Here is a 10,541-nt window from a genome sequence, read left to right on the forward strand (position 1 = left end):
CGGCATGATAGTTCTCTTGCATCATGTGTGGGAGACTGAGGGGCCTAGGAAGCCTCACTCATCCCTTCATCCTCTTTAAGACCCTTTCTGTTTCTCACTAAGCCTATTGTTAAGGTGGTTCCCTACTGATACTTTGCCTTGAGGCCCTCTTCCCTCTATCCCCTCCCCCACCCTCAGTCATTAGGCTAATTAGCCTAAACCAGAACTCTGACAACAATAGTCACCCTTCAGTGGCTCTGCCTCAGAGTCCTTGTGTTAGACCCCAAGACTCCCTAGTATGAGAACAGAGCTCTCATTTCCCCTCTAAGCCTCTTAAAGGAGGGATTATTACAAATTCCACTGACTATTGATTTTAACCAAAATATCTTTCAAAGCATTCAAGGCTTCATATTTCCTCTCTCTTATGCTTATTGAATAAAAACTTGTCACCTTGAATCTGAATTTTATTGGTTGTTTTGTCTTGATTTCTCACCCAGCACTGGAGCTTTATGTTTTCAGCTTTTAAAAAGGCATATGGACCCAAGATGGCTGTGCTCCTGTTGAGACATGTGGCCTCCGTGCTCACCTCGGCTCTGTATCAGGAAGGCTGTTTCTTTGAAAACTACAGCATTGGAAGAGATGGAGAGGTTCTGGAATAAGAACACTGGTTCGAGCCGTCTTTTGTCTCCCCAAATCACTATCCACAGTTGGTCTCTTCCCATGGTGATGTCCATTTGCCATCTTGGCACTGGTGCTGCCTTGAGCGCAGGAGTCTCTCTTTTTGGGCCTGTCTGTCCTTTTGGCCCCAGGGAACTTTGAGGCTCATTTGGAACTTGTGAAGTCCTGGTGTCTGGGGCCAGCAGTGAGCCACTCAGCCAAGTTTGCCCTCATCTTCCCTCTCATGTATCACACCTGGAATGGCATCTGTGGAAGCTAGAGAAGAGCCTGAAGTTTCCCCAGCTATAGCAGTCTGGTGTGGGTGTCTAGGTCCTTACTGTGTTGGCCTCTGAAGGGCTGGCAGCCATGCGAAGAGCTGTGTGGTTCCCAGCGTGGTCCTGCTCCAGATTATTACACCGACCTATCTTCCTGTTGGCCACTCTCACCTCCAGCCAGGGCAGAGTTCTCCCGATGTGGTTAGGCCTTTTGTGCTTGCAGACCCCAAGCTCAGCAACAGAGAGCCTGATAGAACCACAGTATCCTTTCATTTCTGTGCCCCAGCGTGCAGCCTACTCTGTACCCGGGAGCGCTCATCCTAACTCCATATAGAATCTTAATTTGTGCTGAGGGTCAGCTTTTGTTTCCTTCCCGAGGCAGTGGAAACAATGCCAGCGCTGTGGCCTCTGCTATGGGGACAGGGGTGGAGCTTTGGCTGCCCTGCCTGTGGGTTGCTGGCTTAAAGGACAGTTCTGTTCACTGGTCAGAGCCCAGGGTCTTTAGCATCCACACAGTGTGACTGAAAGAAGAATGGTTGGATGGAGGGGAGTTAGCTCATCCTGGCCAGAGGAAGGTAATGAGGGCAAGTTGGCTTTTGAAGCAGGTGCTTTGGGGGAAAATGTGCAGCTTTTGATGTAAGAGGAAGATGCAGAAAATTATCATTTAGCCTGTCGAAGATTATTTCTTTTCCTTGCATTTCCAGAAAAACAAGCCTCTTATTGTCATGTGTTCTAATTCTAATCCATATGACATCTTTTTCTGAAATTGAATTAAAATGCTCATTTCGTCTTTGGGAAAAGAAAAAGTGTATGGTACTACATGTTCTTTGCTTTCTTTAATTGAGGATGCTCTATGTTCTACTGAGGTGAAGCCCTATCTCCTCTTTCTGTGGGGTTCCCATCATTACTGGGCCTTTCTGAGAGTTGTTTGGTGTATCATCTTCCTCTGAGGTATGTCCCAGGTTGTTTCCTGTGGCCTAACCCTTGAACAGCATATTCTATAGTAATGAGGTCTCTGCCTTGGGTGAAAGAACAGAGACCTCAGGGTTCTACTGCCACCCAGGGGAGGCTGCCTGTCCTACACAGACCCACATAGTTGCAGGGGGCAAAAGACAGGGGACACAAGGACACCATGACAATCAGCAATAACATTTTGAGGGATTCTTTCTCATTAATTTCTTACAAAATCAATTGTTTGTCTATATAGAAGAGGCTTCTGGGAAGGAACCACAGGCCAGAATGACCACAAGAGGGCACCAGTGCACCTTAAATAGCCTTTACTTCCAAAAACCTCAGTTAAGGTTTCCCTGTGCAGCAAGGGCAGGACAGAATGAAAGCCCATCAGATCTGAAAAGAATAGGAAAAAAATTCATCATATTGTTATGTCTAACTGGAAGGCCTGCTTACCACATATTTGTGCATTCAAGACCTCCTTAAATACAGGAATCACAAGAACATTAGACAATAATAGGCAGGCAAGGGATTAGATTGAAAATACTTTAAATAAGGATGTGAATAGGTCAGTAGACTTTAAAACGGAATAAACCTCACTTCGAAGCAAGGTAGCTATGGAAACATTACTAACATCATTCTGTTACTTCATGGTTTCTGCAGCCAGGAAATGCTGTCGAGGGAGTACAGAATATTATTTTCTTATAAATAATACAACACAGGATCCTATATGGAAAGTTGCAAGAAATTAGATTTCAGAGGTAGAGATGTTTCAAGGAAAAAACTCAACCACTTTAATTAGGTTTCTGATAACTTAGCTCTGTATTTGCAGTCACTAAGTTTTTCTCTATTTCTGTTTCCTGTTGTAGAAAGGGAGCCAGTGAGAGATTTATTTCCAAATCTCTGAATATATTATATATACACATATGCATACACATTTAGCATGGCTGATGGAAGTACCACCCAGATTAACCCTGAGGGCAGGTGACCTATATTTAGCACTTAGACAAGCAATTTACTTTCTTGTAAAGAACATGTCTGGCACACCCGGAACTATGCTGCCTAAGACCACAGGGTTCTGCCACTGACTCTTGGAGCACTTAGACCAATCACCCATGACCTTGAGCTTCTCAACAAAACTCAAGGAGCACATACATGGCTGTTCCCTGACCATGCGAATCATGTAGGTGGAGGTGTGTATAAACAGAGTAGGTTGATGTAAGACAGATAGGTGTTTGGTAAGCAGGATAAATGGGTACCTGCCCTGGAGATATGTTAATATCATGCTAGTGAACAAAGAATAAAAATTTTATGCTATTATGAGGCTATTCAACCAGGGGCCCAACATGCCCCCCATCCTGGCCCAACAAGCACCCTTTCTCCCCACAGAGTTTCAAGGGAGCTGTATATTCAAAGAACTATTCAAATTGTGAATCAAACACCCAATGAGACAATGAAGCATGTATTGGTAAGAGACTGATGTGTCCATGTGCCTGAGGCCTCAAGGCTAAGAAGTGGGATCTCCTAGCTTCCCCTGAGCCTAAATATTGAGATTTTACCTCTACCAAGATGGCCACATAAAGAAAGGCAGTCAGAAAGGGAGGGGCAGGTAACAAAATATGGAGCAGGCCATGGCTTACCTGCATGTGTGGAGAAAGAGGGAAGGAAAAGAGCAGAGTAGCCTTACCATTTAAAAAGAAAGAAAATGGCCCATTCGATATCCTGAGTCAAACTTGTCCTAGGTAAAATAGTCTTCGGTTCCTCCTTGTGCAGAGAAGTGGATCTGACACCTTAGTGTGTATCAGATTCACCTCGAATGTTTACTGAAACATATGTTGCTGGGCCCCACAGTTTCTGACTCAGTGGGTCTGGAGTGGGGCCAAAGAATTTGCTAACAAATCCTTGGAGATGCTGATGCCGCTGGTTCAGGGACTATGTTTTGGGAACCACAGCTCTAGAACATTGTAAGTGGTTTAGGTGAAGTATCAGCAATGTAGGTGTGATACAGATTTAATTCTGTTCTTGAAGCAGAAACCTAAGAAAGGGTTAATTACTTAAAAAATTTATAATTCATTCATCCTGCAATTCCCCAACTAAATGCATAATTCAATGGTTTTTAGTATGTTCACAAAGTTGTGCAACTCTGTTGGATAACTTCCATCACCCCAAAAGGAACTTCATTCCTCCTGGCTCCTCCAGCCCTAGGCGACCGTTAATCACTTTCTGTCTCTACTGATTTGCTCTTTCTGGACATCTCATGTAAGTGGAATCATACAATATGTGGCCTTTTGCGGTTGACTCTTTCACTTCGCATAATGGTTGTAAAGTTTATCTGTGTTGTAGCATGTACCAGTAACTACTTCGTTTCTTTATATTGCTTTATATTATACATGTGTATACCACATTTTATTTATCTTTTCATTAGTTAATGGACATTTGGGTTATTTCTACTTTTTTGGCTGTTATGAATAATGCTGCTACGAACATTCATGTGCAAGTTTTTTTGTGGATATATGATTTCATCTTTTTAGGGTATATATACCTAGGAATGGAGTTCACTGAGTTATATAACTATATATTTAGCATTTTAAGAAATGGTCAATTTGTTTTCCAAAGTGTCTGAAATTTTACCTTTTAGGTTCCTGTTGTCACTGAGGGTCCAATATCTCTGCATCCTTGCCAACCCTTGCCTTTTAATTATAGCCATTCTAAGTGGGCCTTAAGTGATATCTCATGTTGTTTAGATTTGTATTTCCCTGACAGTTAATGATGTTGAGCAACTTTTCACGTGCTTGTTGGCCACTTGTATATCTTTTTTGGAGAAATATCTGTTCTGATACTACGACCATTTTAAAATTGGGTTTAGTCTTTTTATTGTTGAGTTGTAATATGCTCATGAGCCACTTGACGGGGATACATTCTGAGAAATGCATTGTTAGGCTATTTCATTATTGTGCAAACATCGTAGAATGTACTTACATAAACCTAAATGGTCTACCCTACTACTGTAATTATATGTGCTATACTTTTATATGACTGGCAGCACAGTAGGTTTGTTTACACCACATCACCACAAATGTATGAGTAATATGATGTTAAAACTACGAAGTTAAAACAGCTGTGAGATCACGAGGTGATAGGAATTTTCCGGGTCTATTATAATCTTATGATATCAGCACTGTAGTCCACTGTTGACTGAAACGTTGTTATGTGGCACATGACTTAGTTCTTTATATTCTAGATATAAATCCTTTATCAGAGATATGACTTGAAAACATTTCTCCTATTGTGTGTAGGTTGTCTTTTTACTTTTTTGATGGTGTTCTATGAAGAACAAAGAATTTTTTATTTTAATTAAGTCTAATTTATTCATTTTTTTCTTTTATCACTTATGCTTTTGGTGTTGTATTAAAAAACTGTTGCCTAATCCAAGGTCGTGAAGATTTACTTCTATGTTTTCTTCTAAGAGTTTTATCATTTTAGCTCTTACATTTATGTCTACCATCAATTTGGGGTTAATTTTTGTGTATGGTATAAGGAAAGTGTCCAATTTTTCTCTTTTGCATATGGATATCCAGTTGTCACCCATTACTTTTCAAAGATAGTACATTAAAAAAAAAAAACTAGAGCAACAAAAGAGCTTCTTTTTAAGGAAAACTTTTTGAATATTGATATGTTTTGAACAGTATCTATTCCTGTGACTTTGCTAATAACTGATCAAATACATTTATTCATCCAATAAATGCTTCTAGAGCATCTACTTTGTATCAAGCCTGTCTAAGTTACAAAAATACAGTAATAAAGCAAGCTTCTTGCCTACATGTAACCTACATACTAGTAAGATACATATAAGCAAATAAGTATTTATTATACTACAGTCCTGATAAATATTAGACTGAAAAAAAAAGAGTAAGAGGGTAGAAATGATGTGGCGGCTAGTGAAAGAATTCTTTTTTTTTTTTTTATATTAAGTAGGAAAGTTAGGGGCTGCCTCTCTAAAGTCACCACATTTATTCGGTGACCTGAATTAAATTAAGGGATAAGCCAGGTAAATATACGGAGGAAGAGTGTTCAAGGTAGATGGAAGAGTCATGCAAATGTAACAGGGCAAGAGTGTGCTTGGCTTCTTTGAGGAAGAGTAGCAAGGCGGGAAGGTTGGAGTGTGGAACATGAGGGGGAAATGAGTGGGAAATGGTGTTAGAGAGACAGTCAGGGCCCCATTGGAAAACCAGACCTGCCAAGAGTTTTCTGATTTTTTTTTTTTTTTTTTGCCTGGCAAGGCATTTTGGCCTGTAATATTTGCATTGCCCTTGAGCAAAAGTCAATATCATTCTTCTTTCCTCTTTGAATCTATTATCTGCCTCAAATGTTTTAATAGACAAATTAAGAATAAAGAATACAAGTAAGTATATAAACATAATTCCAAGGCATAGATTTCCTTAAAACAAACACCAAAATAATTCAAAAGAAAAAAAGTAATTCAAAAGAAGAAACTTTAGAGTCCTTCTTTTGTTTTCCTATGTGATTTCCAGTAACTAAACCTGCCCCCTTTCTTCGTTTAAGGCCAGGTCTGCTGGCTGTAATCCCTTATAGTATTTGGGGCCATATGATCAGTGTTTACCATTGAAATGAGAGTGGAAGTGATGTTCCCACTTCTAAACTGTAGCCTTTAACAGGCAGGTGGACCTTCTCCATGGTCTTTCCCTTTTCACTAGCTGGATGCAAAAGTTAGAGGGTGACGGAGCTCTGGGAGCTGGTGTAGCCCAAAATTGAAAGGAGCCTGGATCCCCGAATCAGTATGTGAAGAGCTTCCTGCTGACCCAGAAATATTTGCCTAGGATTATGTGAGCAAATTTATACTTCTTTTGTGTTTGACTTACTACATTTGTGGATATGTTTGTTACAGCAATTTAGCCTACCATAATATAAGCTCACCTTGGATAGAAAGACAAAAAAAAAATAAACTACTTGGGAAGCTAGATTGAAGGGAATTAGGATTGAGATCAATACTAGACTGGGATATGAGAAAGAGGCATCTGGACTGAGGAGGTCTGGGATCTCATGTCTTCTCCTCTCTGGTCATTTGCATTATTATTACATGGGTAAAGAGCATTCCATATTTTCTGTGACACTGACAGTGAAGGTGAAGGGGTAGATGTGGTTAATAATGAGGGTGAGGTGATGGCAATGGCTCAGGGTATGATCCTTTTGAAGTGTTTTCAGAAACACCTGGACAAACGGGCAGAGATGGCACCTGACCCATGGAGGGTCACTGGGTCATGAATGTGTCTATCAACACTGTCTGCCAATGAGCTGAGGATTGCAGATCCTTCTATAGACTATAGATGGAAACTTATTGGTTCAGTAGCATAACTTTTAAAAATTAAAATAATACTTTTATTAAGCACTGTAAGTAGCATTAAAAATCTTTAAATTCACCTCATTGAAATCTAGCTACCATACTCAAACTTTGCAGTACTTCATGCTTTCACAATTCATGGGTTAGGGAAAAACTCCCTTCAATTTAACAGTAAAACATTGAGATACCTACTTAGCTCTCTAGAGCAGAGAATAAGGAGCTACACTTCATTTCTGATTATTGGTGAGTGCACTAGTTGTTAATGAGGCAGAGAGAATTCTGGACTAATGGCACTGGCTATCATGGTCACATGGCCACTAGTGAATCTGGGCTCAAACTTTGCTGGGAAAAATAGGTATAGGTACATTAACTGTGGGAAAGTCAAATTAGGTAAGAGGTGAGATGAATTTAGGTGCATTTAGGTGGGTGTAGGAAATGGTGCCAGCCAAATAATTTTGTCAAGAGTTTGGAAATTTAAAGATCAGAAATCTGCCTGTAACCTCACCTGTGTTTGTACTTGAGTTTTCTATTCTTTTTGTTTCTTTTTCCCTAGAGTATTTTTTTAGACAAAATTCAAAGAGTTTTTTCATTTTTTTTTTTTCAGCTGGAGCAAAAGAAAAAAGCTGCACAAGAAATCGTTATAAAAGTGGCAGTGGTCATCTCTCTTAGAGGAGTGAGGGGGCTGGGATAAATGAAGACAGGGTAAAAATTGGGAGAGGGTTGAGGATGGACATGGTTAGTCTTCCCTCTCTCCTGGAGTTTTCCTCACAAGCTTGTGTGTGTGTTTGTGTGGTTGATGTGAACTTTCTGTTTGGAAATAATTTTAAAATTATAAAAAAGTTGCGAGAATAAAAATAGAACATAGAGCACCCATATACTCTTTCTCCATAGTCTCCTATTGTTAACATTTTGCTAGATTTGCTTTATCATTGCACATCTCACACACTCTCTAACACATACCTACATACTCATAAATTTTTTTCTGAACAATTTGAATGAAGGTTGTATATATCATGGCCTTTTACCTCTAGATACCTTAGTGTGTATTTCTTAAAAATAAGGATAGCCTCTTAACCACAATACAGTTATAAATTTCACTAAATTTAACATTGATATAATACTTTCATCTAATCTACTTCCATATTCCAGTTTTTTCAGTTGACCTAATGATGTCCTTTAAAGCATGTTTCCATGATCTGCCAGTAATGGATCAGTCTAGGATCAGGCATCGCATCTAGTCTTTTCTGTTAATCTGGAACATTTCTATAGCCTTTCTTTGTCTTTTGAGAACATTGGCATTTTTAAAGAATTATTATTATTATTTAAATAGAATGTTCTTCATTTTAGGTCTGTCTGATGTGTCCTGATGCTTAGGTTCAGGTTATCTATTTCAAGCATAATCTTCAAATGGCACCACATCTGGAGGCACACAAAGTCCATCTGCCTTTCATTGGTGATGCAAATTTTGTTCACCCACTTTTAAGGAGACCTTTAAAGACCATTAGATATTCTGCTCACCAACATTCTCCTCTAGATTTAGTGACCGTTGATGATCCTTGCTTGAACCAATCTTTGCCCTGGTGGTTGCAAAATGATGATTTTCCAACTCTAGCACTCCCCACATTTACCAGTCAGCATTTGGCATTCCCTGTGATTTCGATTCTGTTATAAGAGCAACTTTCCTCACAGAACTCAGTGAGAACTGATTCCCATGGTGTACAAATTTGGAGTCTATTTTTGTACATAGGAATAGGATGTTTTACCCTTATATCTGACAACCTACTAAAATAAGATATTGTAGAAAAACTTTTCTCAATCTTGGCTTAAAAATATTATCTTCTGTTTAAATACTGTGTAGGTAGAAGGAAGATTATGAGTGAGTTGGAGGTCTTTAGCTTTTATGAAACAAACAAGTGAGTAAGAAAACAAAGAGTCAACTATCATAGATGGAGGGGCTGGTTGAAAAAGGCCTTCTCTTTTGTGTCAAATCACCCCTTTTCACTAGAAAAGGAGAAAAATTACTGTGTGTGTATGTGTATGTATATGTTTCACACTATGTATATTACGTGGCTTGAGTCTAATCACTTTCTCTTCTTGGCTGTTGGCAACTGGTGTGGAGTAGAAGGTCAGTCTCTCGTGCAGAGGAGCAGAGTGATTAGACAGCAAGACTGTTAATTAGAATGCTAAGACTGCAGCAGGGCACCTTCTCACTGAAAAGCTGTATGAAGGCTGCTACAATTGTGAAAAGCTGGAGAGAAACCATGCAGAATATTTGTTGTTGCCAAAATCTCTAATGCCCTGAATTAAAAAAAAGCCAAATATCAACCCCAAACAGAATTTAAACTCCAAGGAAAAATACAGGGTGAATTGTAGTTTAAGCTTTGAGAAAGAGCCAAGATTAGATTAAACACTGAGTGATTACTGTTAAAGATAGGGACAAGGTATATGTATTTCTTTAAATCTTGCTCTAAATGCTGTAATCAATTTTTATCTACAATAATTTGAGATGCATCGTTATGCTTTGTTAACTTAATAAAGTATTCTATTTCTATAGAAAAAGCACAGAGGTGTGAAAAAGCATGTTATCTTCTTTCTCCTGTGGGAAACCTTTTGTTCCAATATATGTTTACAGTCCAAGGCCAAGTCTGTTCCAGGAGCAGCCAGCTCAAATTGTAGCCATGGTTATAAGAGGAAAGAGTCCATACCTGCAAATTTCAAAACTTACAAAAGAAGGTAGTAAACAAGTTCTTTGGAGGAATGAGAGACAATTGGAGGGGCCACAAAGGTGCCAGGAGCACATGGAAGCAGGATCCTGTCCTGAACATCTGATAGATGGGGCTCTCATGTCAGAGAAATGGCTTTTAGCTTAGACGTCAGTCCAAAAGTTGGTGAGGCCTCGAACACACCAACATCTTTTTCTTGATGTCTCCTATTCACATCACAGGGCTAATCTCTGCCATTTTCTAAATCCCTTCTGCCATGTTTCTGCTCTTGCTGGTGTCACCCATCCTAAACTACTAAGGGCTGGAGCTTTGTTAAGAGAATATTTTCCCCTTAGTGTTAGAAAAAGGTAAAGGGATTTCTAGAAGAGATGCCTTGGAAATGCTTGATACACACTGCATAAGGTGGAGGCAAAAGCCCATCCTAATTAAAAAGGAAGATGTTTGGAGGACAGGCAAGGAGGACGAAAGTGTAAGATGAAAGCACTGGCAACAATGGTTTTGAGTTTAAGTCACAGTCCACCATTTCCAAGCTGTACGATCTTGAGTATTAGCTACCTTAACTCTTTAAATATCAGTTTTGTCATTCTCATCATAGAG

The 10,541-nt window shown here is 39.4% G+C and overlaps 1 pseudogene; it reads left to right on the forward strand.

The window, feature by feature from the left end:
* The first annotated feature begins 524 nt into the window (after window positions 1-524).
* Window positions 525-1,245, forward strand: LOC107508441 (annotated as a pseudogene).
* Window positions 1,246-10,541: the final 9,296 nt, after the last annotated feature.

The sequence above is a fragment of the Rousettus aegyptiacus genome, unplaced genomic scaffold (genome assembly GCF_014176215.1).
Source record: "Rousettus aegyptiacus isolate mRouAeg1 unplaced genomic scaffold, mRouAeg1.p scaffold_m13_p_4, whole genome shotgun sequence".
Taxonomy (NCBI): domain Eukaryota; kingdom Metazoa; phylum Chordata; class Mammalia; order Chiroptera; family Pteropodidae; genus Rousettus; species Rousettus aegyptiacus.